The sequence below is a fragment of the Talpa occidentalis genome, unplaced genomic scaffold (assembly GCF_014898055.3).
Source record: "Talpa occidentalis isolate TD23 unplaced genomic scaffold, MPIMG_talOcc4v2.1 talOcc4.8, whole genome shotgun sequence".
Lineage (NCBI taxonomy): Eukaryota > Metazoa > Chordata > Mammalia > Eulipotyphla > Talpidae > Talpa > Talpa occidentalis.
Window position 1 is genome coordinate 93,018,342 of NW_023605194.1, and position 26,723 is coordinate 93,045,064.

General features: G+C 38.0%; 1 long non-coding RNA gene across 1 annotated transcript in view; it reads right to left on the reverse strand.

Annotated features, from left to right (window-relative positions):
• Positions 1-22,175: 22,175 nt before the first annotated feature.
• The window catches only part of LOC129144995 (uncharacterized), a 42,150-nt gene continuing 37,602 nt past the window's right edge, over positions 22,176-26,723 (reverse strand). Inside the window, exon 3 of the long non-coding RNA XR_008549943.1 lies at positions 22,176-22,804. This is a non-coding gene — a long non-coding RNA (uncharacterized LOC129144995). The remainder of the gene's footprint in view (positions 22,805-26,723) is intronic.

Here is a 26,723-nt window from a genome sequence, read left to right on the forward strand (position 1 = left end):
TGTATACTTAACAACAGACTACTGAATGACAAATAGGTTAATGAAGACATAAAAAAATTCATTAAAAATACCTTGAGACAAATGCTAGGTAGACACGATCTTTCAGAACAGATGTGACATAAGCAAAAACAGCACTGAGAGGAGAGTACACAGCAATCAGGCCTGCACTGAGAAACTGGAAAGAATCCGAATAAACGACTTTGTCTCTCACCTCAAGAATTAGGAGAAAAAAAAAAGGTAGAAGAAATAATAAGAATTAGTGTACAAATGAAATACAAATTGAAAAGACAGTCTAAAAGATCAATGAAACCAAAAGCAATTTCTTTGAAAAAATATACAAAATAAACAAATCTCAAACAAGGCTCATTTAAAAAAAGAAAGAGGTAGAAAGTTAAAATAAATAGCATCAAAAATTAAAGAGGGGAAGTTACAATAAATACTGTAGAAAATCAGAGGATAATAATAGATTACCATGATCATTTATATGCAAACAAATTCAACAACCTAGACAAGATGGACAGAGTTTTAGAATTTTACAATCATGAGACTAAATAAGGAAGAAAGAAAAAACCTGGACAAACCAACCACAAGCAAGGCCATGAAATAGCAATCAAAACTCTTCCAAAAAAACAAAAGTTCAGAGCCAGATGGTTTCAGAAAAGCATTCACCAAGCTTTAAAAGAGGAACTAAAGCCCATCGTGCTCAGACTCTTTCAAAGAATCAAAAAAAGAAAGAATACTCTAAGCACATTTAATGAGGCCAACATGATGTTAATTCCAAAACCAAACAAAGACAACAAAAATTAAGAAGACTAAAGACAAATTCCCTTAATTAAAACAGATGCAAAAATCCTAAATAAAACTTATCAAACTTAATCCAACAATGCATTAAAAAGATTATTCACTATGACCAAGCAGCGTTTATACAAGGAATACGAGGATGTTTCATCATCCAAAAAGCAATCAATGTACTTCACCACATCAACAAAAAGAAAAGTAAAAACCATGTGACCATATCAGTTGATGACAAGAGAACATTTGATAAGGTCCAGCATCCATTTATGATGCGAACTCTTGAAAAACTGGGGATAAATGGAATATATCTTAACATAATAAAAGCCATATATGACAAACACACAGTATCTTTCTCAATGGTGAAAAACTGAAAACATTTCTACTAAGATCTGGAATAACACAATGATAGTCACTCTCACCACTACTATTCAACACTGTATTAGAAGTCCTAGGTAGATCAATTAGGCAAAAGAAAGTGATAAAAGGATTCCAAACAGGGAAAAGAAGTAAACAAATACATCTATCAATAGACATGACAACACATCTCACATCTCATTTAACTTATGAGATGTTTTAAAACATCTAACTTTTTCTTAAACATCAGAAAACTGAACAGGAATATGCCTTAGAATTCTTGTTTTCAAATATGTCAAAATTGTTCACAAATTTTGGGTAAAAATTTTACTACTGACCTGTCATACCTCCTACACTGCAAAAGTTTGAATATTTTTATAAAAACATTTTTTATAAAGTTTTTTTACTTTACTTGAGTAAAGGCAAATACTTGATACAAACATCTTTTTAAAACATGCTACTCAGCTTGGTCACAAAGTAAAATTCAATTTGCAGTATTCTATGTATATATATACTTATATAGCAGTATACTTGAGAAATGTTTAAAGCAAAAGAATTCAATTGTATTTACAATACAAAAGTTGCCAAAAGCATGCCCATACAATTAAGTAAAAAATGCAGAATAATAAAGTTTAATCAGACCAAGTTATTTTCAGAACCAAAAGCACTGAGACAAAGATAACTTTCTTTTTTTACAAGAGCTGGGGTGCAGGCCAGAGTTGTGGGGGGTTAAGAGGATTCGCCGGAGACAGAGTAGGGAACAGAACAGGCAGACTGACTGAAACACACTGCTGAGGGGAGCAGCAGGAGAGACAGGAGAGGTCTGCCTTGCCATGTGGGTTGCTCCCTGGCTGGTGGGGGATCGAACTCGTGCTGCAGAGGCTGCGGATTGCTTCATAGTGCTGTGCTTAACCCCTTGTGCCACCAGGGAGGCCCAAGACAAAGATAACTTTTAATCATAAAAAGCAAAATCTAACACAAAAAAATCTAACAGTTATTAAATGTCATTCATATTCGTACAGCAAACTCCATAGGAAATAAAAAATTAGACTTTATCAAAAGTGATAAGCAGAAAAAAATGTTTAATATTAGATCAACTGAGTAGTCAGCTGGGAAAATAAAGTGATGGCTATTTCACTTCTTACACCAAAACAATTCCACATGGCTTAAAAGACTTAAACATAAAAAAATTAAACTATAAAAATGTTAAGCGGAAATATGGGAAAGCTTTTCTTTAAACATTCTTGGAGTTGGCAAGAACCCAGAAGCCATAAAAAAGATTTAAAATGCAATCCATCAGATTAACACATTTATTCTATGGCAAGAAAATATCATAAAATTAGAGTTAACATCCTGAACACCACAACTTAATATAGGAGCACCTGCAGAGTTATTGGAAGAGCAGCAAAGGTATGACCAGATATTCACAACTTAACATGAACAGTTTTAAAACTTATGAAAAGTTGTTCAACCTCAGATTTATCTTAATAATAGGAATGCAAATAAAAAATACAATGAGGTGACATTTTTAAAAAAGGAAATTTTAATAAAAATAGTGTCTATACCAGTGTGGGGGGATTGACTCTCACAAAACGGGGCTATATTGGTATCAGCTCTGGAGGGAAGTTGGAGTATACAGTGTATTTTTAGAATTAAAAATTGGCCTAGGGCCTCTCTGGTGGTGCAGGCGGTTGAGCGCCACACCGTGAAGCTGTCCACAGCCTCTGCAGTGCGGATTTGATCCCAGCCGCCGGGCGAGAATCCCACATGGCGCAGCACACCTCTCCTGTCTCGCCCACTGCTCCCCTCAGCAGTGTACTTCATCAGTCTGCCTGTTCTGTTCCCCACTATGTCTCTGGTGAATCCTCTCACCCTCCCACGCATCTGGCCTGTACCCCAGCTCTCGTATAAATAAATAAATCTTTAAAAAAAAAAATGGGCCTAGCAATAGTTCTAAACATTTATTTTATGAAATTCTTACTTGTGCAAAGTAATAAATGCACATATTATTAACTATAGCATTGTTGTTATAATAATGTCTTCCATACAAATTATTATAGTAAGGAATTAAAAATTTTGTCACTAGCACTGTTACTTACCCTAACATCTAAAACATGTAGCATTTTATGTAGTATTGATATGGGAATATTTAAAATATATAAGTGAAATAATTGCAGAACATTACATATCTGTACTATTTATGTGGGAGGAATTTATATAAAGTCATGTAAGCTCTAAAATACATGGTGCTATGGAATATTACTCAGCATTCAAAAAAGATAAACACATGCACTTTGCAGCAACATGGATGGAGCTGGAAGGGATCATGCTCAGCGAAATAAGCCAGAAAGAAAAAGAAAAATACCAGATGGTCTCACTCATAGCAGGAATCTAGAAAACTTAAATAAGGACCAGGAAAAAGAATAACTATAAGAAAGAAAATATCAAAATCAACAAACAACTATGAACCAGAGACACTTTATGGGGGCTGGGGGACGGGGAAAGGAGGGCTTGGGGTCAAAATAAGGGGGTTGTAATGGTATGGGGAATATAAAAAATAAAATTTAAATGAAATCTGAAAAAAAAGAAAATGCATACATTGTGCAAAAATGAAAAATGATGTAAAAAATACATGAAATTTAAAAATTTTAAAAAATAAAAAATAAAAAAATAAAGTGAGAAGCAGTGAAACAAACAAATAAATAAATAAAATACATGGTGCTGTGGGACACAGGTAGGCAAGAGTCTGTCTTTGCACTCTCTTCCCCTGGTCACCTTTTACATTTGGTTAAACATGCATTTTTTTTTTTGTTACACATGAACAAAAATAATAATTTAAAATGATCTGATTTGAACATTTGCCTTGAAGAAAGATTTTTGGGTCAAGTCCCCAAATGAAATGCTTGCAACAGAAATGATTACAGTTGGAAAATGGAACATGGAAGAAATATTTATGGATTTGGCAACTTTTCATATAAGGAAGGGAAGGGAAGTCTGAAGTAGTTGTTTTCAATTACATGAAAAATACTGGAGCAGAAAATAATGACAAACAGCTGTGTTTCATCTGTGGCTCAGCCTGCAACAGAGGAAATAGGGCAGAAGGAACTGGAGTTGGGAAAAGTAAGATCTTTAAAGAGCTCCAGGCTCTAGGGCTAACTAGGTCACTGGATCAGGCTCTTCTAGGAGAGTTGCTTAATGGTCTATCCGGTCACCATCCTATCTGTCTGTCATCTCCACAAAACACATAACAAGTGATTGTTTCTCTGATTGTTCTGACACCAGAGAGCTGGATGGGGTTATTGCAGGGCAGTGAAGGGCACTTACGGTCACTGTGGGGCAACAGGCATTGGCAGGCCGGTCTCCTGACAGTAGGACTCAGCACTGGCTGCTCCAGTCACCATGGCCTCCGATGGAAGGGAAGCTGGGAGGGCCCCGGGCACACAGTGGCACGTGTGGGCTGGAGATAACCTCCTGCAAGAAGGTTTGAGAGTAGAAATTCAGGGAATGAATTTCACAAGTGAGAAAGCAGTGGAGGGAGAGTTAGTGCATTATCAGTTAGTACATTATCAGAAAATTAACCTGAAGGCAAGGTAAATCCACTTCCGGATGATATTTGGAATTCTTTAAGTTTATCAAACTATTAAAAAGAAGATTTTTCTTCACCTCTAAATTTTTTGAAGGCCTTTGCTTTTATTTCCCTGCTTCTTGGCTTGATTTTCTCTAAATTCCCAATACCACTGGGTGTTTTCTTAGTTTCCAGAAAACAATTCCTATGAAGGGGGTGCTTCTGTAACATCTTTGGGGTGGTGAGAGCAAGACAGTTTCTTCCACTGATATGGGTATAGGCCAGGACTATATGACTAAATGGTGTGACTTAAAAAGTAAAAGATCCTTAAGGGAAGCGATCATTTCTCAATGTAATAAATTTTACTCTGCTTAACAATTGAAAAACAATTTTAACATATCTTAAAATATGTTTTGTAAGAAACAATTTAGTGGAAAGGAAAATGAAGACCAAATTTCAACACAAAAGCAAGTCAAAGATATGACTTGAAGTCCTACATGATTTAGTAAAAGTGGGCCAAAATTCAATTCTATTTCTTTCATTCAAAATAAGGAATGAAAGGCAAATGCCCCTCAGGGAGGTCATTATGACTCAGATTGTGCAAGTGACCAAGAGCAGATCATTTTCTCGGAACAGGGCTTTATTTGAAGAAAGAAAAAGTATATATTTCCCCCCAAATATCAAATTTATCTCTAGAATTCTGTTCCCTTTGTCTCCCACCTCCCCAAGATCCAGTCACAGAAACCCAATCTGGTATATACCCTCCAGTCTCCGACCTAAATCCCACCCAGGACTCTTGTTAAGTATAGAACTGACTTCAGGAAATATGAAGTAGTTTTTGTTTCTTGTTGTCATTTGTGCTTCATCAAAGTCTTCTTTTCTTCCTTCCCTGTATAGCCTTTCTCGATTTTTGTCCATTGTTTTCAAAGCACAGTTCTTTGCCAATTGGTGTAGAGCCGTGTCCCAGAAGACTGGGACTAGGGGATATCTTTCCTGCACCAACAATGGTTTTCAACATGTGAGTAAAATGACTGTTATAAGAGTTCTGAGGGGAAAGATAAGAGGGAAAATAGTGCTGGAGTCAGAAAACATGAACTCTATTCTTGGCCTCTTCTCTCTACCGACTGTGAAAGTTGTACAAATCATTTATATTTTTGACTTATTTATAAAAAGTGGTGCTAATGCGCTAACAAAGGGTAGGAGTAAATTTCTGTAGGATCATTTAGGTTATAATTCTATAGGAGATATAGTGAAGGAAAAGCACACAATCAAGAACAACAGAGAATATTAGAAGGGGAATGACTGTATGAAATAGATGCAGGCCATAGTTTTTAAAGCAAACTAACCAGTTCTCCATGAGTATGTGGAGATTTCATATTGCTATTTGTGAAATGCCTACCTATCTCATGAAAATAACAGAATATACCCTTAAGCCACCTTAAATATACTTTTTATTAAAAAAAATTAATGTATATTTCCATTTTCACTTTTTTGAGTAATTTACAATTGATGTTTTTGCACTCACTCATTCTATAGCCTCAGGAATTCTTCTACAGTGAAAAAAGATTAATAAATTGTGTTTAAATGTAATGGAATTCTGTGTTTAATGAGGTTAACATGTATCTGTGGAAATTTAAATATTTTTCCATCTTGATTTTGAAGTTTTCTTAGCATATTTTGTATCTAATAATATACTCTATAGTCCTTAAGCAAACTTTAAATTGCTATACACTGAAATTCTAGTGCATTTAGAGCAAGGCAGCCCTCCAGCTGTCTGGGATGAAGGCAGCAGTGGATAGTTATTGAAGCAAAGACGATCTACCTTAGGGAATCTACACAATGTTAGAGACACATCTTTACACAATTTTAATGCTGATTATGAAACCTGACAAAGAAAAAAATTCAGAATCTAATCAGATGTTATTTCTTTGAAAGTTTTAGCCCAGACTACATGAAAGAAAACCAACAAAAATCAAGATTAACTCAAACGAAGAAGAAAGTTGTTTAACCATCATACTGCGCTGAATGACTCAAAGTAAATGGAAGGGCTGGGGAAGAATGTAAGCCAGTATAATGTGATTCTAAATAAAAGAGATACGCTGGGAATACATGTTATAAAAATCATAAAAAGAAATTCAGCATTTAATTAGTTGCCCAATCACTCTACAGATGTTCCACTTATCTATTTGTGTAACAAACTACCCCCAAATTTAGTGACTTCAAAAATCAACTTGCTGTTTTTATACTTGAAAATGTTGTAGCTATGTATCTCTAGTCACATACAACATCTTTGTGGCTAATTTAGGATTTTCCTTGGCAAGGTGGTGAGCTCAGGGTAATTAAATTCACATGGCACCAACTTTCTTCCTAGTGAATGGTCAAATATATTTTTTTGGGGGGAGCAACAGGACTTTATTCTGTCACATTCTTTGGTTATAAGGAAATCTCAAAGGAGAGGAGGAATGACACATGACTGTGGATTCCAAGCAGCATGTTTCATTAAAGGAATCAAATTAGAACACCACCAACTTTCTTATTTGAAAGTCTATGACTAGTGAACACCTCATTTCCTGGGGATAGCAATACAAATTTCCCAGGGATAGTCCAATTTCTAATCCTAGAAAGACTTAAAATTGTTAATAAACAAATAATAAAATAAACCACATATCCAGCAATAATATATTCAGCTAAATTCAGGAATAGTTTATATTCTTTGTATTTTGTTTGAAGAATTTGTCATATTTGTTTACCTAACAAATTAACTTTGTGATTCTGATTTACAATGTGTAATTATTTTTGTTTTTTTTTTTTTTTTTTTATTTTATTTTTAATAAATTTTATTGTTATATTCCCCATACAATTGCAGCCCCCCCATTCTGACCCCAATCCCTCCCCTCCCACCCCCGCCCCACTAAAAGTGTCTCTGGTTCATAGTTTTTTGTTGATTTTGATTTTCACTTTCTTATAGTTATTCATTTTCCTGGTCCCTTATTTAAGTTTTCTAGATTCCTGCTATGAGTGAGACCATCCGGTATTTTTCTTTTTCTTTTTGGCTTATTTCGCTGAGCATGATCCCTTCCAGCGCCATCCATGTTGCTGCAAATTGCATGTGTTTATCTTTTTTGAATGCTGAGTAATATTCCATGGTATATATGTACCACATCTTCTTGATCCAGTCATCTATTTTTGGGCATTTGGGTTGTTTCCAAAGCTTAGCTATTGTAAACAGTGCTGCTATAAACATAGGGGTGCAGGTGTTCTTTGGAATTGATGTTTCTGTGTCCTTTGGGTAAATACCTAGGAGTGGAATTGCTGGATCATATGGAAGCTCTATGTTTAGTAGGTCCAGAAATCTCCATACAGCTTTCCACAGTGGTTGGACCAGTTTGCACTCCCACCAACAGTGCAGAAGAGTTCCTTTTTCTCCACACCCTCGCCAACATTTGTTGTTGCTAGTTTTTTTAATATGTGCCATTCTCACTGGTGTAAGATGGTATCTCATGGTAGTTTTGATTTGCATTTCCCTGATGACAAGTGATGTTGAACATTTTTTCATATGCCTGTTGGCCATTTGCATTTCCTCTTCAGAGAAGTTTCTTTTAAGCTCTTCTGCCATTTTTTGACTGGATTATTTTCTTTGTTGTTGTTGAGTCTCATCAGCTCTTTGCAGATTTTTGTGATCAGTCCTTTATCATTAGTGTTGGGTGCAAAAATGTTCTCCCAGTTGGTGGGGTTTCTCTTTGTTTTTGTTATTGTCTCTTTTGCTGTGCAAAAGCTCTTTAATTTGATGTAGTCCCAGCTGTTTATCTTTGCCTTCACTATCACTGCTTTGGGTGATGTGTCTGTAAAGATGTCTTTGATGTGCAAATCACGTAGTGTTTCGCCTATATTTCCTTCTATATATTTTATGGTTTCAGGTCTTATGTCTAGTTCTTTAATCCATTTTGAGTTGATTTTTGTGTATGGTGTGAGGTGGTGGTCAAGCTTCATTCTTTTGCATGTAGCGACCCAGTTTTCCCAGCACCATTTATTGAACAAACTTTCTTTGCTCCAATGCATATTCTTTGCTCCTTTGTCAAAGATTAGTTGACCATAAATCTGTGGGTTTATTTCTGGATTTTCTATTCGATTCCATTGGTCTGTATGTCTGTTCTTGTTCCAATACCATGCAGTTTTGATGATTATGGCTTTGTAGTATAGTTTGAAGTCTGGGAGTCTGATGCCTCCATTCCCTTCTTTTTTTTTCAGGAGAGCTTTGGCTATTCGGGGTTTTTGGTGATTCCATATGAATTTCATCAATAATTGTTCTATTTCTTTGAAGAATGACATTGAAATTTTGATTGGAATAGCATTGAATCTGTATATTGCTTTTGGTAGGATGGCCATTTTAATAATGTTTATTCTTCCAATCCATGAGCAGGGGACGTCTCTCCATTTCTTTGTGTCTTCTTCTATTTCTTTTAACAGTGTTTTATAGTTTTCTTTGTATAGGTCCTTTACCTCTTTTGTTAGATTTATTCCCAAATATTGATTTTTTTTGTTTCAATAACAAAAGGGATGGTCTTTTTGATTTCTTCTTCTTCAGATTTATTGTTTGTGTATAGGAAGGCTACTGACTTTTGCGTGTTGATTTTGTATCCTGCCACTTTACTGAACTGATTGATGAGTTGAATTAGCTTTTCTGTGGAGTTTTTGGGGTTCTCTATGTACAATATCATATCGTCTGCAAATAGTGATAGTTTGACTTCTTCTTTTCCTATTTGGATTCCTTGGATGTCTTTCTCTTGTCTTATTGCCCTGGCTAGGACTTCCAGTATTATATTGAAAAGCAATGGTGAGAGTGGACATCCTTGTCTTGTTCCAGATCTTAATGGAATTGCTTTCAGCTTTTCACCATTGAGAATGATACTGGCTGTTGGCTTGTCATAGATGGCCTTTATGATGTTGAGGTATGTTCCTTGTATCCCCAGAATTTCAAGGGCTTTTATCATGAATGGGTGTTGCACTTTGTCGAAAGCTTTCTCAGCATCTATTGATATTATCATATGGTTTTTATATTTCTTTTTGTTGATGTGTTGGATAACGTTGATTGATTTTCGGATGTTAAACCATCCTTGTGCCCCTGGAATGAATCCAACTTGGTCGTGGTGAATTATCTTATGGATACATTGTTGGATTCTGATAGCTAAAATTTTATTGAGGATTTTTGCATCAGTGTTCATTAGGGAGATTGGCCTGTAGTTTTCCTTTTTTGTGTTGTCCTTGTTCGGTTTTGGTATTAGTGTAATGTTGGCTTCATAAAACGTGTTTGGTATTGTCCCTTCCTTCTCAATTTTTTGGAAGAGTTTGTGAAGGATAGGCACTAATTCATCTCTGAATGTTTGGTAGAATTCATTTGTAAATCCATCAGGTCCTGGGCTTTTGTTTTTGGGGAGGTTTTTTATTACCATTTCAATTTCGCTAATTGTAATTGGTCTGTTTAGGTGTTCTATTTCTTCTTTATCTAGCTTTGGGTGATTGTAGAGTTGTAGGAATTTGTCCATCTCCTCTAGATTGTTAAACTTGTTTCCATATAACTGTTCATAGTAGTTACTGATTATTCTTTTGATTTCTGCTGTGTCCGTTGTGATTTCTCCTCTTTCATTGATGATCCTGTTTATTTGTGCTTTCTCCCTTTTTTCCTTTGTGAGCCTGGCTAGGGGTTTGTCTATTTTATTGATTTTTTCAAAAAACCAGCTCTTGGTTTCATTGATCTTTTGGATTGTTTTTTTAGTTTCAATTTCATTTATTTCTGCTTTGGTTTTTATTATTTCTTTTCTTCTACTGGTTTTGGGGTTTTTTTGTTGTTCTTTTTCTAGATCTTTGAGCTTCGAGATGAGGTTGTTTCTTTGCGTTCTTTCTTGTTTCTTGATGTGAGCTTCTATTGCTATATATTTTCCTCTTATTACTGCTTTTGCTGCATCCCATACATTTAGGATATTAGTGTCCTCCTTGTCGTTCAATTCAAAAAATTTTTTAATTTCTTCTTTGATCTCCTCATTAGTCCAATGGTCTTCCAGTAGTGTGGTTTTTAATCTCCATGAGGTAGGAAAGTTCCTTGCCTTCTTTTTATGGTTTATTTCTAGTTTGATGCCTTCATGGTCAGAAAAGATGGTTGATATGATTTCAATCTTGGTGTATCTGTTGATGTTTGTCTTGTGCCCCAGTATGTGATCGATCCTGGAGAATGATCCGTGTGCGCTTGAGAAAAATGTGTACTCCGTTTTTTTGGGGTTTAGTGTTCTATAGATGTCTGTTAAGCCTAATTGCTCTAGGTCCTTATTTAGAGCTTTGGTTTCTTTACTTATTTTTTGTCTTGTTGATCTATCCATTGTTGATAGTGGTGTGTTGAAGTCTCCCACTACGTATGTGTTTTCTCTGATGTCTGTTTTCAGAGAGGACAACAGTTGTCTGATATATTTTGGTGCTCCTTCGTTTGGTGAGTATATGTTAATGAGTGTTATTTCTTCTTGAAGTATTGTCCCCTTGATCATAATGTAGTGACCATTGGGGTCTCTTTTTATCTTTTTGAGTTTGAAATCTGTTTTATCTGATATAAGTATAGCTGTTCCTGCTTTCTTTTTTGGTCCATTTGCTTGTAGGATTGTTTTCCATCCTTTAACTTTGAGCCTATTTTTATCTTTTGTAGCTAAATGTGTTTCCTGGAGACAGCAAAAGGTTGGGTTTTGTTTCTTAATCCAGGCTGCCACTCTGTGTCTTTTTATTGAAGAGTTTAGTCCATTTACATTTAGAGTTAATATTGATATGTTAACATCTGTATTTGCCATTGTGTTTGTCTTTCCTTTGATTTTATTTATTTATTCTTTTAATAACTTTTTTTTTTTTTTGGCCTTCTTTCATTGTTATTCGTCCCTCTGAGGTTCTGGCTTTAGGATTCCTTGTAGTATTTTTTGGAGTGGGGGTTTAGTTGCAATGAAATTCCGGAGTTTCTGTTTGTCTGGGAAGGTCCATATTCTTTCTTCAAAGAGGAAGGAGAGCTTTGCGGGATAGAGTATTCTTGGTTGGCATCTGTTTTCTTGGAGTCTGTTGACTATGTCCCTCCACTCTCTCCTTGCCCGTAGTGTTTCTTCGGAGAAGTCTGATGTCAGCCTGATTGGTTTTCCTTTGAATGTTATCTGTTTCTTCCCTCTTGCCAGCTTCATTATTTTTTCCTTGTCCTGGATTCTTGGGAGCTTTACTATTATGTGTCTTGCTGTATTTTTCCTTTCGTCGTGGAAGTTTGGTGTTCTTCTTGCTTCTTGTATATCAATTTTCAGCTCCTTCTTCACATTTGGGAAGTTCTCTTCAATTATCTCTTTGAATATTTTCTCTGTTCCTACATCTCTCTCCTCTCCTTCTGGTATTCCTATAACTCTTATATTTCCTTTCCTCATGGAGTCAGATAGTTCCCGAAGTCTTTCTTCGTTCTTTTTCCTTCGTACTTCTCTTTCCTTTTCTGTTTTGGTTCTTTTTATTTCTGTGTCTTCAAGATTACTTATTCGTTCTTCCATTTCATCTATTCTGCTTTCATTGCTTTTCCCAGAATTCTTTAGTTCTTCCATTAATTCTTTGATCTCCTGCATTTCTTTTACTTCCCTCTTTAGGGACTCAATTTCTTTCTTCTGACCATTGTTTTCCCTCTCTAGGGACTCAATTGCATTCTTCTGATCGTTGATTATTTTTCCCTTATCATTGTTTTCCTTTATGACTTCTGTCAGTTTTTTAATCACGGCAATTTTAAATTCTCTTTCTGGAAGGCTCAGAAATTCTTCCAAGTTATTGTCTTTGCAATCTGGGGGCTGGCTTTCTTTTTGTGGTGTGCTTTTTCTCTGGAGAGTTGCTAGGTTGCGTGTGGTTCTTCTCCTCCCTACTGTCTGTTTTCTAATTTGCCGTATGCGTTGGGACACTGTGTTGTTGGGACTGGCCGGCATCTTGGGTGGGCTTCTCTGTTCCCCTCTGGTTCTTCCAGGAGTCATCTGTCAGTTTCAAGCAGCCGGGCGGCCGGGGCTGTGTGCTGGTGCTGGCCTCCTCCTGGGGGGCGGGGCTCTCTTTAATGGCGTCTGGAGCTCACCTCCGCGGCGGATCCTGCAGGGTTCGCCTCAGCTCCCGTTCACGGGGTGTGGTGGCTGCAATAGTTCCTTTCCACTCACAGTCCCGCTTGCTGTGTCCGTTTTTCTTGTTGGCCGTTTTGGTTTGTTGTTTCCTCCTCTCTGCCGTTCGGAGAGTGCCGACTTTGTGGGCGGGGGAGGGGAGCAGGGTTCTGCGCTTCCCTCCCTTCTCGTCCTCTTTTATGGCAACTTTCTTCTTCGGGCAGTTTGCTGGAGTCGTCCGTTTATCTTCCGTGTCCCAGTTCTCACTGGGACCTGCCGCTTTTCCTCCCTATTAACTTTTTTTAATGGGAGATCTTACTCGCAGCGTCTCCTCGCCGCCATGTTGCTCCGCCCTCTTGTAATCCAAAATCAAATGTGTAATTATTTTTGACTTGAGTTATTAAACAAAGGAAAATAATGTATTGTAGGCAATATTAGAATGTTTAAGGGAATAGTATTTAGATTTAGGAAGAGGATTTAGGTAAAAGAGGTTTTGCTATTTAGGTTAGACTTTCCAGATGCTTCAAATATTATACTTACAAAATCAGTTACAGATTTTTGTGAAAATATAAGTTGTAAATAGGGTTGGATATTTTGTTCAGCACAATCAATGTAATCAACAGCTTCCTTTAAATGATTATAAAATTTACTGCAATTATAAAGAAAATGAAATCAAAGCTTCATGTTCAACTAAGTTTAAAAACAGAGCTAGCATTTTTAAATAATTACATTAATAAATCAAATTTAAGTTTGCTTAAAATAGTCACAAATAGACTTTGAAGTGCAAAGTAATGCAAACTGATACTTGCGTTTCCACCTTATTTTTTTCCCACTCCACTAAATTCAGAATTCCTCTCTTACTATCTCCAAATTATTTACTCTAGTTCTAATACTATTGATGTATTAAGAGTTAAAAGTATCACTGCCCACATTGTAACCACAAAACAAAAATGGGAAAAGAGGCACATAGGATAAAAATGAAGGAGAAAAAAAAAAAAAGAGAGATTAACCAGGGAAAACAATTCCAAATGGAAGGGCAGGGAGAAATACAAGGAAGTAGGGGGAAGGGAGGTGGGGACAACAGAAAATTAAAACAATTAGAGAACTAAAGATAGGAGAGCAGTAATACAGCCCAACATATTGATAATCACCCTAAATGTAGACCTCTCTGGTGACAGACTGTGGGGTTCAAATTCTGATGCCTTCATTAGTTAATCTCAGAATAATATTCTCAGAAAAATGAATTCATCCAAATTCATTAAGCCCCAGTTAGTCATTTTTAAAATTGGGAGAATTAATATTAATTACTTACTGGGGCTGCTGTGAATAGTAACTAAAATCATATACATAAAACAGTGTGGGATTCATATTAGTAGTCACCTGATGTGAGTTGCTGGGTTGATGTGTTCTATAGGGCTTTATCTGGCTCTTTCCATCCTCCATTGTCATCCATATTGCTCCCATTTTATGGTTTATGCTCCAGTCATAATCCTCTTCTGAATATTCATGCTCTAACTCATCTACAGACTTTTGTGCATTCTACTCCCATGGCACAGAACACCTTCCCCTAATTTTTTTTATCTAATTGTTATCATTGTTCATATCTAATCTCTGAAATCTTTCCCTTGAGGGGCATATTTTTCACTCCCTGCCCCAGTTTAGTTTAGACACCCTCCTTTGTACTCACATAGGCCCCTCATAGGCAGACACTATTCAATAAATGCTCAATATTTGTTAATTGAATTGCAACACCACTTCCAACAAGACTAGACAGCTTGCTGAATGTACTGCTCTGGCACACAGCACTCGCTTGGAGAAGTTCAGAAACAAACAAGAGACCAAGAGTTGCTAAGGAGCACTTTATTTCCTTCTCATTCTAATAACATTCTCTGCACTACTAATGATACTTCTTTATACATGGCTCTTTATCCCAAATTACAGGGATTTGTTGAGTCACTACTTGATCAATCCCCAGGCATGAACCTTAATGACTTGACTTGGAGAAACAGTTATAGGGTTCTTTTCTGAGACTTTAGGCAGACATTCTCAAAAAAGAAAGTTCAATAAAACTTTCTTGACCATGCTAAGAGCTGAAACTCCTAACTCTGGAATTTGGAGCTGTTGGAAATTTAGCAAGCAACCAACACATGCCACCATTGTGTTCCCTCATGTGTCACAGAACCTGACACCTGGGTTGATAATGTCCTATTAATATAAAGTATGGGAATCCAAGGCACGAAGGGGTAAGACAGAATCTGCCTTCTATCACTTTAACCTTGACAAGAAGTGGCTTTGAAGATGACCTCTTGCCCAGAGAAAAATGTTGGCAGGAGAGAGTGTGTACCTCTGGCCACTCCATTCCCTCCACTGCCCTCTGGCTAGCTTCCTAACCCTGTATCATAAACAAGTTGTCCTCTCTTCTGTCTGAGTCAGTTGGTATCATCTCTGTCCAAATATCCTTCCAGGATAGACAACCAAGATTCAAAGGCTCACAGTCCTTACTCAGACCATCTCATGGGCATCCGAGTTGAGATCCTGAAGCTGAGGTTTGCTGATTTAGGAAGAGCTGCACATCTGAGGTGTAGGAAGTTTGTCTTCTCACAGTGAATTTGTTAAGATAACCTGTGATTACTGTTGAGCACATAAAATGAGTACAATATCAAAGATAAATGTACTGTAAAGAAAATATGATGTCAATAGAGAACAAAACTGCTCTTCTCCAAAAATTGTCAAAAATTCCACATTGTATTCTCGATCATAATTCTCATAATTTCACCAGTATTTGTACAAGCAAAAAAATTCTTACATTTGGCTCAATTTAAGAAAAAATGAGTAACAACTCTGTGCAAGATATTTGTAACATGCTGTGGGAGATTTAAAAAACAAAACAAAGCCTAGCCTTGCCTTGAGAATCATAGCAACCAGATACTCCAAACCTCTTTTATCATTTCATTGGCAAAAGCTCTCCTATTTTTATTCTCCCTTCACCTAAAGATTATCTATTTCACTAATTAATGTAGTTTCCCATACATGAAGTTGTTCTATCCAGTTTTTTAAAAGACTTTCTTGAGGTACATTATAGAACTATACACAGTTTCTGCTTTTGAGAAAACATGATCTTTTTTAAACTGGAGTCATATTTTATGCTATTTTCCATCTGTATAGGTGATATCCAATGGCCAGTTGATGCTTGTTGAATTTTAGAGCACATTGGAACATTGTGTTCAAGGATGTCCATGTATATTACTTCATCTTTGAACTATCTTGTATAGTTTAACTGCTTCCAAATCTAATTTATAAATCTAATTTAATTTTAATTATTAATGCCAAAATATGATAAAAGTATTGAATACATTTACAAATAACCATACTGAAGCTCCTACACCATTTTTCTGACAGCTTAAGTCCTTCACATTGGTGGTTTGTTGGAACTATTTAATTTCTAAAAAGCTTAATGACAAAATTTAATTTTCTTTTGCAAGTATTTTTGAAAAAGAAGATACTATGATGAGAAATTGTAATTAAGAAACATGGTACACGGCCTCCCCGGTGGCACAGCGAGTTGAGCACAGTGCTGTGAAGCTGTCCGCGGCCTCTGCAGCACGGGTTTGATTCCCGGCTGGCCAGGGAGATTCCCACATGGTGCGGCAGACCTCTCCTGCCTCGCCCACTGTTCCCCTCAGCAGTGTCTGCCTGTTCTGCTCCCTGCTCTGTCTCTGGTGAATTCTCTCACCCTCCTGTGCCTCTGACCTCTACCCCAGTGTTTGTATAAATAAAATAAAATCTTAAAAATAAAAAAGAAAGAAACATGGTACAAAGAGGCTTAGGAATTGGACCAAATTTAATGTGTCCTACTTCTGGTTCTTAACTGTATATAAATTGGCCAAATTACTAGAACCTCTTTGACATCTGATTTACTTGCAATAAAAATAAGGTAATAATATCTACCATAGGAAGTGTTAGAATTACAAATAATTCTCATAAGACATTTAGAGAGTCCCCACAGCACTGTCTAATAGAACATTCTGCAATAGTGGAAATTTCCTATTCTGCCCTCCCTTAGATGGTAGCTTTTATTCATAAGTGACTAGTGAGCATTTACAATGAGAAACTAAATTCTTAATTTTTAAATTTTATTTAAATGTAAATGGTTCCATGTAGCAACTATATTAGACATCACATGTCTAGACTATGATGGGTCCTCAACAGGTAGTAGTCATTAATATGATTAATAATGGGAGTTTGGATTCCCTGAAAGATGGTCTCAAAAAAAAAAAAACAACTCAATAAAACAAAAGCAATTCCAATAAATCAAGTCTCCTAATTAACGTTTCATGAAATTTTCTATAAGACCTTATAACATATTAACTTATGAACACCTAAATAGACTTGTAGATCCTCATAGCCTCACATCTCCATGTCCCTTACCTACTCCTGAGACCAGCAGCTGCACCAAGACTTCCCTCTTTCTCACTGCTGGCATGGCCACCTTTTCTGCCATTAAATACATCAAGGAGGAATCTTCCTGAGAAACAAGACTGAGAATCTAGTACCCCTAATGCTGCAGTTGTCAAGTCACCAAAATAACATAGACATGCCTAAGAGAGGGTTTATGTTCTTTCAGTGTTTGTGATCAAATCCATCCAGAAATTAATGGGGAAAATAAACTTTGAATGCACCAAATCCTACATTCTGATACACTTTTTTTATTTTGTCACCGTAACACGAAACAGCCTTCAGGATTATACAGTTCAGCCAACAAACACTGCTGTAAGTAATTTTATCACACTCACATTTCTCAGTAGTAACTCTATATCAGTTTCTAAAATTACCAACTATATTCTAGTCCAGGTGACCTTGGAGACCTCAAGGTATGAGTAATTAGGGCTTCAATAGTTTTGACCTCTCTGAACTCCAGTGAGTTCAGATATTAAAAGATTATTCTAATTATGAAAGTCCCTTTGATAATGTTTAGGACCATAAGGAGAAAGTCTGGATAACTGAGGTTGATTCTGAAATATAAAAGTTGAAATATAGTAGAGACTAAGTGTATGCTTTAGAAACAAGACATATGGAAACAAACACTAGTATTTTCTAGAAATCATAAAGATTCAGAGAATAATGAGAAATTAGTTAGAACATTGAGTAATCAGAACAAGTATTATCCACCTGGATAGCAGTTTGAGACAAGCATTCACTGATGCCTAGAAACTGATACCAAATAGGTAGAAGAACATGGTGAAATCATAAATGGAATGCTTAAACTAGAAGATCAGAAAATAGCTAGGTAATGTTAGTTTTACAGAGAAAACAAACCCACAGTGTGATTTGCGTAGGGTCATGCAGTGAGCTAATGGGAGCACCCAGATGTGGTATCTCCTGGTTCTCCTTCCAGTGTCCTTTCTAGACTATCAGAAAGTGTCCAAGTAGGGGATAAATCATTTCCTTCTTAAGATGCAAGACATTCTTGGGTAAGGAAGTCACCTACCCCATTCTGTCCAAGGCTTCTCAGCTGTCCCAGAACTTCAAAGAAAGCCACTGGGTTGGTGGACATGGGCACACGAGCAGACGCTTCAGGAGCTCCATCTACTGACAAACTAGATCATATTTGGGACCTCCAGTGGGAACAGTGTTCTGCTCCCCAGGGATGCAGTTTTCTGAGTAGATTCCTGATGATTCAGGACATGTTTTCTCTTAATAGAAATGTGATGAGTTCACAACAGAATCCAAATTTCCTTGCACAGGAACAAATCCTGACCCAACCTCACAAAGGCAAATTATTGCTGTAGAGTCAACTTGAAACAGGGCTATAGGGGGGCTATAGTGGGTGAATAGGACAGTGCCCAAGTAGAGAACAGGTCTGTGGGGTCTTCATCCATACACACAACTGCAAGAACACTCAGGTTCAGGAAACAACAATGGGGTTTATTCAGTAAAGGGGAAACAGAGTTTCTAAGGCCAGAGGTGGCCAGCTCTCTCACCTCAGGGTCCACAATGTCCAGAAATCCCCACCAAAATGTGACTTATTCAAGATGGTGCTGTCCTGTCAGCGAGGGCCTGGAACAAGCAGCTGACAGGAGCCACCTCATGGCAGCTGGAGCTGCTCACAGGCAAGCACTGAGATGACACCGCAGCAGCCCCAGCCCCAGCTCCAGCCACAGTCTAAGGGCCTGGAAGGACAGCAGCTAATGAGTTGATGAACACCACCTGTGCATTTTGCTGGCCTCCTCATTGGTTCATTCTGCATCCAGCACCAAATAGAAAAAGGCCAGCCACAGGCCAGACACCCGCCAGCAAGGGCCTGGAGGCTGCAGGACAACCTCGGTGCTGCCCAGAGGCAGCAAGGGAGAAACTCCAGCTGGGGCTCTATGCCCAAACCTGGCTGGTCCCCAGGGAGCAGTGCCCACAGGCAGCAACTTCTGGTGCTGGCAGTAAAAATGCCTTAGGTGGTTGTGGGGAAATGCTAGTCTTACCCTGTAGCCCATGCTGGGGGGCCCTGCTCTCCAACTGAGTGAATAAGAGAAACAAGAATGCCCACCACATGTGCTGCTCCCTGGCCTGGAAGGGCACTAATCTCAGGTCTAAACTGTAACTTGAGAGTTGGTTCATTCACTCCACAAACTTTTCTTATGTCATATCATGATTTGTTGTAGTTACTGCAAAAATTACAACATCTGGACTGGTCCATCAAAATATTAACCAAGGGCCAAGGGCAGGGTGACAAGAGACAAAGCTCATGTGCATGGTACTGCATTGCTCTCACCACCACCATTCTGGAGCACACCATACCTTTTCACAGTGTAGCGCCAGCAAGGCATGAGCGGTTCTCTATGGATCCATCCGGGCAGATGGGTAAAGGTGAGTCCTGGAATCCTCAGTGGCTTTTTCAGGCTTTTAATGATCTTTCTTCATTATTTATAGTGAGGCAACCAGGTACAGGGCAGGCAGGGAGACCTGGGGGCCAGGAGACTGGCAGGCTTCCCAGCCCCTGGCAAATTTTTACTCTTCCTGGGCTCTCTGGCTTCTCTCCTCTGGTCTCCACCGCATTCTGCCGCACAGTCCTTTGCCTCCCTCATCCTCTGCTGCCACCCTTATATACTCAGTCTCTTGGCTCAGGTGTGCCCACTCATGCACGACCACACCACACCCCAGGTGCCATCAGGCATGCATATAAGACCACAGGTGTGGTCCTGCTAATGGCAGGAGGGCAGGAAAAACCTGATAACTTCCATTTACCTTACAACAGGCTTGTAGGGGCAGGAAGGGGCACAGAGCAGGTTTTCTGATCCAGCAGATGGGTAAAGGAGAGTCCTGGAGCCCTTAGTGGCTTTTGCAGGGGTGCTGGGGCAGGCTGGCAGGCCTCCCAGCCCCCAGGAAGTCTTCACTCTACCTAGGCTCTCCGGCATTCTCTCGCATTCTCTCTACTTCTCTGCTTCCTTGGTTCTGCTGGCATCTCCATGATGCCGCCCTTATAAGCACACTCTCTCAGCCCAGGTGAACCCCATCTACATCTGCCCACACCCTACTCCAGGTGCCCGCCATCAGGCATGCATTCGGGACCACAGGGTTCCGTCATCTATCCTAATGGCGGGAGGGCAGAAAAGCCTGATACTTTTTACCTTATCCTACAAGGCTCATTTGATTTTTAATATTAATTTATGTATATTTTCTTTTCCTTTCCTAGAATGGAACTCCTTCGTGGTAAGAATTGAAGATTTCTCATGACAGCTGAATAAAAGGAAAATCTGGTAACAATTGCCAGAGACCAATAAAACTTACGGTAATCAACACTTTGTAACTCAATTCAATTTAACAAGTACCTGTTGCTTGTCTACATTATATGTGTAATTTAACGTTGTGCCAGGTGATGTGGGGTGTTGTTATGAATTGAATGTTTGTGTACTCCACAAGAAAGTCTTAAAAGAGCTGGTTCCAGATATGGGGGATTAAATTCATTAATACATAGATAAAGTCTAGGTGAAGAGAGGAAAAAATTGTGAAAATTTTTCCAATGGAATGACAAAGGCAGTACTGTGACTTGAATAACTGGTTTTCCAGGGATAAGTCCATACTTTGTCTCTTTTAAATCTCCTACAGCACATTACGTATAAGTCGAATGGAGCTGGTGTTCATTGATTGTTTCTTGAATTAAGAATTTCCTGTGTTTACTAAAAATAAATTTTAATGATGGTTAGACAAAGAGTTTATTAGATAAAGTGAGTATTAAAACCCAGGGAGAAGGGGGCCTCCCTGGTGGCACAAGGGGTTAAGCACTGCATTATGAAGCAATTCACAGCTTCTGCAGCACGAGTTCCATCCCTGGCAGGCCAGGGAGCAACCCACATGGCACAGCAGACCACCCCTGACTTGCCTGCTGCTCCCCTCAGCAGTGCACCTCAGTCAGCCTGCCTGTTATGTTCCCCAATCTGTCTCTGGTGAATCCTCTCACCCCCCCCCATCTCTGGCCTGTACCCCAACTCTTGTATGCATAAATAAATAAATGTTTTTTTAAAAAACCGAGGGAACAATCTAATAGATTTTACTGAGAGCTGTTCCAATAAACATGCATTTAAATTTAATTTATATAGGTAGGAACAGCAAATCATTGATATTAAGAATATAAATTCTTGATAGAAGGGATTTTTTAGTTCTAAGACGTCCTGACATAAATATATGCTGACACTAGAGGAAGGCAATGTAGAATTTCATTTCTTCCTTCCTAAAGAATTTATTGCAGGGCCTCCTGGTGTCGCAGGGATTAAGTCTCAGCACTAGCACGCTATTGCCACTTTGGCCTGAGTTAGATCCCGGGCCAGGGAGCTAACCCACATGGCACAGCAGACCTTTCCTGTCTTGTCTGCTGCTCCTCTCAGCAGTGTATTTCAGTGGATCCACCTGTTCTGCTTCACTCTGCCTCTGGTGAATCCTCTCACCACCCCTCTCACCCCTGCACCTCTGGCCTACACCCCAGTTCTTGTATGTATAAACAAATTAAAATAAAAAAAATTTTTAAGAGTTGTAGAGGTCAGGAAGGGACACAGTGCAGGTTTTCTAATATCCAGCAGACAGGGTAAAGGAGGAGTCAGGGTCCTCAGTGGTGGACTGAGGCAGGAATGTAGAGGCAGGAATTGTAGAGGCGGGAATTGTAGATGCAGGAATGACCACTGAGCAGGTTTTCTGATCCCATGCAGACCGGGTGAAGGAGGAGTCAGAGTCCTTAGTGGCTTTTTGCAGGTTTTTTTATTGGGATTTACCCGGTACACAGCAGGCAGGGGTGCTGAGGGGCCCGGAGCCTGGCAGTCCTCCCAGCCCCCAGCAAATCCTCACTCTATCTGGGCTCTCCGGTGATCTCTACTTCTGCTTCTTTGCTTCTCTTTCGGCTTCTCCTCGGCTTCTCCTGGCGTCCCCATGATGCCACCCTTAAAAGCCCCATCTCAGCCCAGGTGAATCCCATCTACCTATGCCCACACCCTACTCCAGGTGCCTGCCATCAGGCATGCATTCAGGACCACAAGGATCCATCATCTATCCTGATGGCGGGAGGGCAGAAAAGCCTGACATTTTTCCTTACCCTACAAGAGTGCACTGCAGAGAATCAAAGGCAGGATACCAATTATTAAATTTTTGTCTAGATCCTTGGTCAGCAATGAGTGTGAAAAGACTGGCATTATCTTCAGACAATAGATTCCTGCCTACAGGGTATAATCTGAGAAGAGGACTTTGCTCTCTGGCCTGCTGGGAAGGGAAAAGTTCCATAAAATTTTATAATCTCTTCATACCCGCTTCCACAAATCCTCATGAAGCCATGACAATGATGAAACAGATGATATAATGTGGAGTTTTTCTCAATAGTTGGATAAGAGCAGCTTTGCTCTCCCTTGGCATCCAAAAGCTCTTCCGTAACACATTTTTCTTTCTTCACTCCAGCTTGGGACTTATATGGGCTCTGGGAAATAAGGTCCTTTGAATAGAGACAAAAGGATGTAAGTTTGTCTATTTATTTGTTTTATTGAAATATATTTGACATATAACATTGTATAAACTGTGAAGTTGTGCAACATGGTAATTTGCCACATTTATGTATTGTTCTGCTTGTCACTGTAGTGATAATTGGCCCTTTACCATGTTACAGAATTATCCTTTACTTTTAGCAATTTAAATAATTAAATTCTTTTTAAAAAACATTTCTTTATTTATGTATAGAAGGCAGGGGACCAGGCCAGATGTGCGGGAGGGTGAGAGGATTCACCAGAGACAGAGTGGGGAACAGAACAGGCAGATCCACTGAAATACACTGCTGAGGGGAGCAGCGGGCAAGACAGGAGAGGTCTGCTGCACCATGTGGGAATCTCCCTGACCTGCCGGGAATCGAACCTGCATTGCAGAGGCTGTGGATAGCTTCACAGCACTGTGCTCAACCCGCTGCGCCACCGGGGAGGCCCTTAAAATAATTAAATTCTATCCTCTTAGCAAGGTTGATTACTATGATACAATTTTGTTGTCTATTTTTATTAAACTGTTATTAGATCTCTAGGATTTGTTTTCTACTCATAATAAGTTTACACCCTTCATATCTTTCCTGCCCTGTCCTAGTAATCATCACTTTATTCTGTTTTATAAGTTAGACTTTTTAAAATTCCACATATAAGTGATATAATTCAGCACCTGTCCTTGTCTGTCTCACTTAACTTACTTTGCATAAAGGCCTCAAGTTTCGGCCTTGTTGTCACAAATGACCAAATGCCCTCCTTTCTCAAGGCTGAATAATATCTCATTGTGTATCATTCATCCAGTAAGATGGGCACATAGGTTGTTTCAATATCTTGCCTATGGTGAGTAATGTTATAATAAACATGTATCGCATATATCACTTCAAAAATCCTGTTTTTATTTTCCTTGGGCGATTATTTTTTAAATATAACTTTAAGGTCAAGGGATCACTTTAGCTCCCAAGTTAAAAACAAAAACAAAAAAACATATATATGAGAATGCAGTGAGTGATGAACATAGTATCACTCTAAAGGGAAAGAAATGTCCATGTCAAATCCCTGTGTCCTATGAATGTGACTTTATTGGATGATGGGTCTTACACGTGTAATTAAGTTAAAGATCTTGAGATGAGATCATCTTGGATTACTGGACTTGAAATCCAATTTGTACTTTGAGTTAACCAGTAGTGTATGAGTGATTCCTTTTATTCATACACTCAGAAGTGCTTACTTGCTCCAGACTTCTATAGTCTCACAAATCTGATGGATGTGAAATGATATCTCATTATGGTATAAGTTTACATTTCCCTGGTTATTAATGAAGTTGAGCCCCTTTGTAGATTTATTCTCTCTTAAGATTTTCTTTTCAGTGAAATTTCCTTCCATACTTGAGCTGTTTGTCTTTTTCCTCCTAATTTAAAAACATTCTTTATTAATGAAAATAAGAACCCTTTGTAGCCTCCATATGTACAATTATCTTTTACACTTTGTTTATATTTTCATAGAAATCTTAAATATGAATATAAGTTAAACCTACTGATATTCTTAAAACATTCATACATTATGTCATAAATATTTTCGTCTCAGTTTTGCTATGCATTTTATGTCTTCAGTCCATCTAAAGCAAGTATTTTTTAATATGGTAATATGAAATAGGATTTTTTACATAAATAAATAATTTTCTTACCATTTCTTAAAGTTTTTTTTCCCTCAGGATTGTAATTATATTTGTGTTTTTCTCTACTGATTATCATATTCCAACACAGGTGAAGGTAAGATTTTGGGGTTTTCCATTATGTTCCATCTTTCTATTGCCTGATACTTTGCTACTATCCTATTGTTTTATTGTTATAGCTTTTTTTTTAACTTTTGTTATTGATATTAATAAGTGAATACTAAACTCTTTTACGTTCTCCTATAATCTTTTTTAGAATTAACTTTTTTAGAATTAACCCCCAAATAAGTAGTCACAGTACTTTCTCAGGTAACCAAGGAAGCTTACTGGCTCTAGGTAAAGAGAAAAATATGATCAAAAGGAATTCAGGACTGGATGATTAGAGACTTAATTGAAGTCTTCATTGGAGACTTAAGATGCATTTTCAGAAACAAGATTTCATGATGACTGAAGACACAGAAGCAATCTATTTCCAGAGGCCTCTCTCTTCTACAGAATTTTCACATTGTGCAAACCAAGAAGATAAGAGGTGGGCGTGGGAAAGTATGTGGTTGTGGTCATTTCTCTGTAAATTGTGGCTATGACAGAGGACACAAAGCCCTCTGAGAAAGCAACTTCTTTCCTCTGCAGCATAGTTAACCACCATGAGTGAAGATTACATAAGAAGAAATTTGCTTAGCTCATAACAAAGTTTATTAACTTAGCTGATGTGTTTGTTTAATGAGTGTCCATTTCTGAAGACTCCATTCATCAAATTGGCTCAGGCTTAGTGATTTGTGAAAAAGCCTGTCAAAGACCCTGCCTAGCTTAAAGAAAAAAACTTACATTCAGAAATTGGTGAAGTTTGAAATGAATACAAGAATCAAAGATAAATACTAACAGTCTAAAGGGGTGAGATGATTTTCTCAAGGCTAAATAAATGGTCGAAGAAAGGAACTTGTTTCTATCTCTCTCTGAGCATGGGAATGAGGGATAGAAGGGAACAATAAAGACTAATATGCCCATTGGGCATATGATGCCAGACAAGATCTCGAGATGAGGCTAGGTTTGGACCAGTTATTTGCCAATATGTTGGTGCAAATCATTTTGCACTGTAAAGGAGTTTAACCCCATAAGTTTCTGCTAAAAGTATTAAAAACAAAAATAAAGCAGGGAGACTTCAAGTAACAAAATGGATAGACAAATAATATAACACATGGAACTATGAGAACTCAAGGGATCATGACATTACAAGGTGAACAACTCCCAGAATTGAAACCCACAAGATAGATTATATTTCCCTATAAGACAGAAAATTCAGAAGTGATATAATAAGTAAGCACAAAGAGATCAAAGAAAACTCAGAATGGCAAATCAAAGTAATACAAGAGCACTAGAAAAGCATTCAATTTCTTCTAAGAAAAAAATCAATCTTGCATCCAAAATGTAATCCTTCTACTCATCAGCTGTATAGCTTTGAGAAAACTTACTTGAATATCAATTTTCTTATTGTTAAAGTGGGAATAACAATAAAATAAGAAAATGTGCATAAGGAAGTCAACAGAATGTGCTTGCAAAGAGTTCTTATGCTTCCAAAAATTTGTTAACTATGGCAATTTCCCCATAATTTATGAGAGAAACAATAATAATCAGGAAGAGGGTGCAGTTAGGGTTATAATAGTCACAGGGTGAAACTTTGGAAAAAGCAACAAAATATCATCACTATTTGGAACCCTTTTTAGAGCATTTTAGACTGGACCACCCAAGCTTTTGGTCTGCAGATGAACAGACGGAAACCTATGGAACTTGGACTACGGAAGCTGAGAACAAGAACACGATCCTTTCTTGCTCCCTCCCCTCCTCTCCTTCCTTATCTATCAGGGCTATCCTCGCCACACAATTCCTATGTGGGTCGACAATGGATGTTCTCTGGAGCTCACTGTAAAAAACCTATGCACTAGCACAAGTTTGGCTCACTCACTAGTTCAGTTGTACAAATCATTATACCTCAGTGTGTAATAGTTAAGAAAGTATACTCAGAACCAATTTCTCTGACTGGACTAGCCTGCTCTACCATTTGATCTTAATGAGATACTTAAATTTTCTATGCCTCAGTTTATCCATATGTTTAAAAAAGACATAAACAATAGTATCTACTGCATAAGGTTGATATGAGTATTAAATTAGTTTATATTTTAATGATTTATTTATTTATACAAGAGCTGGGGTACAGGTCA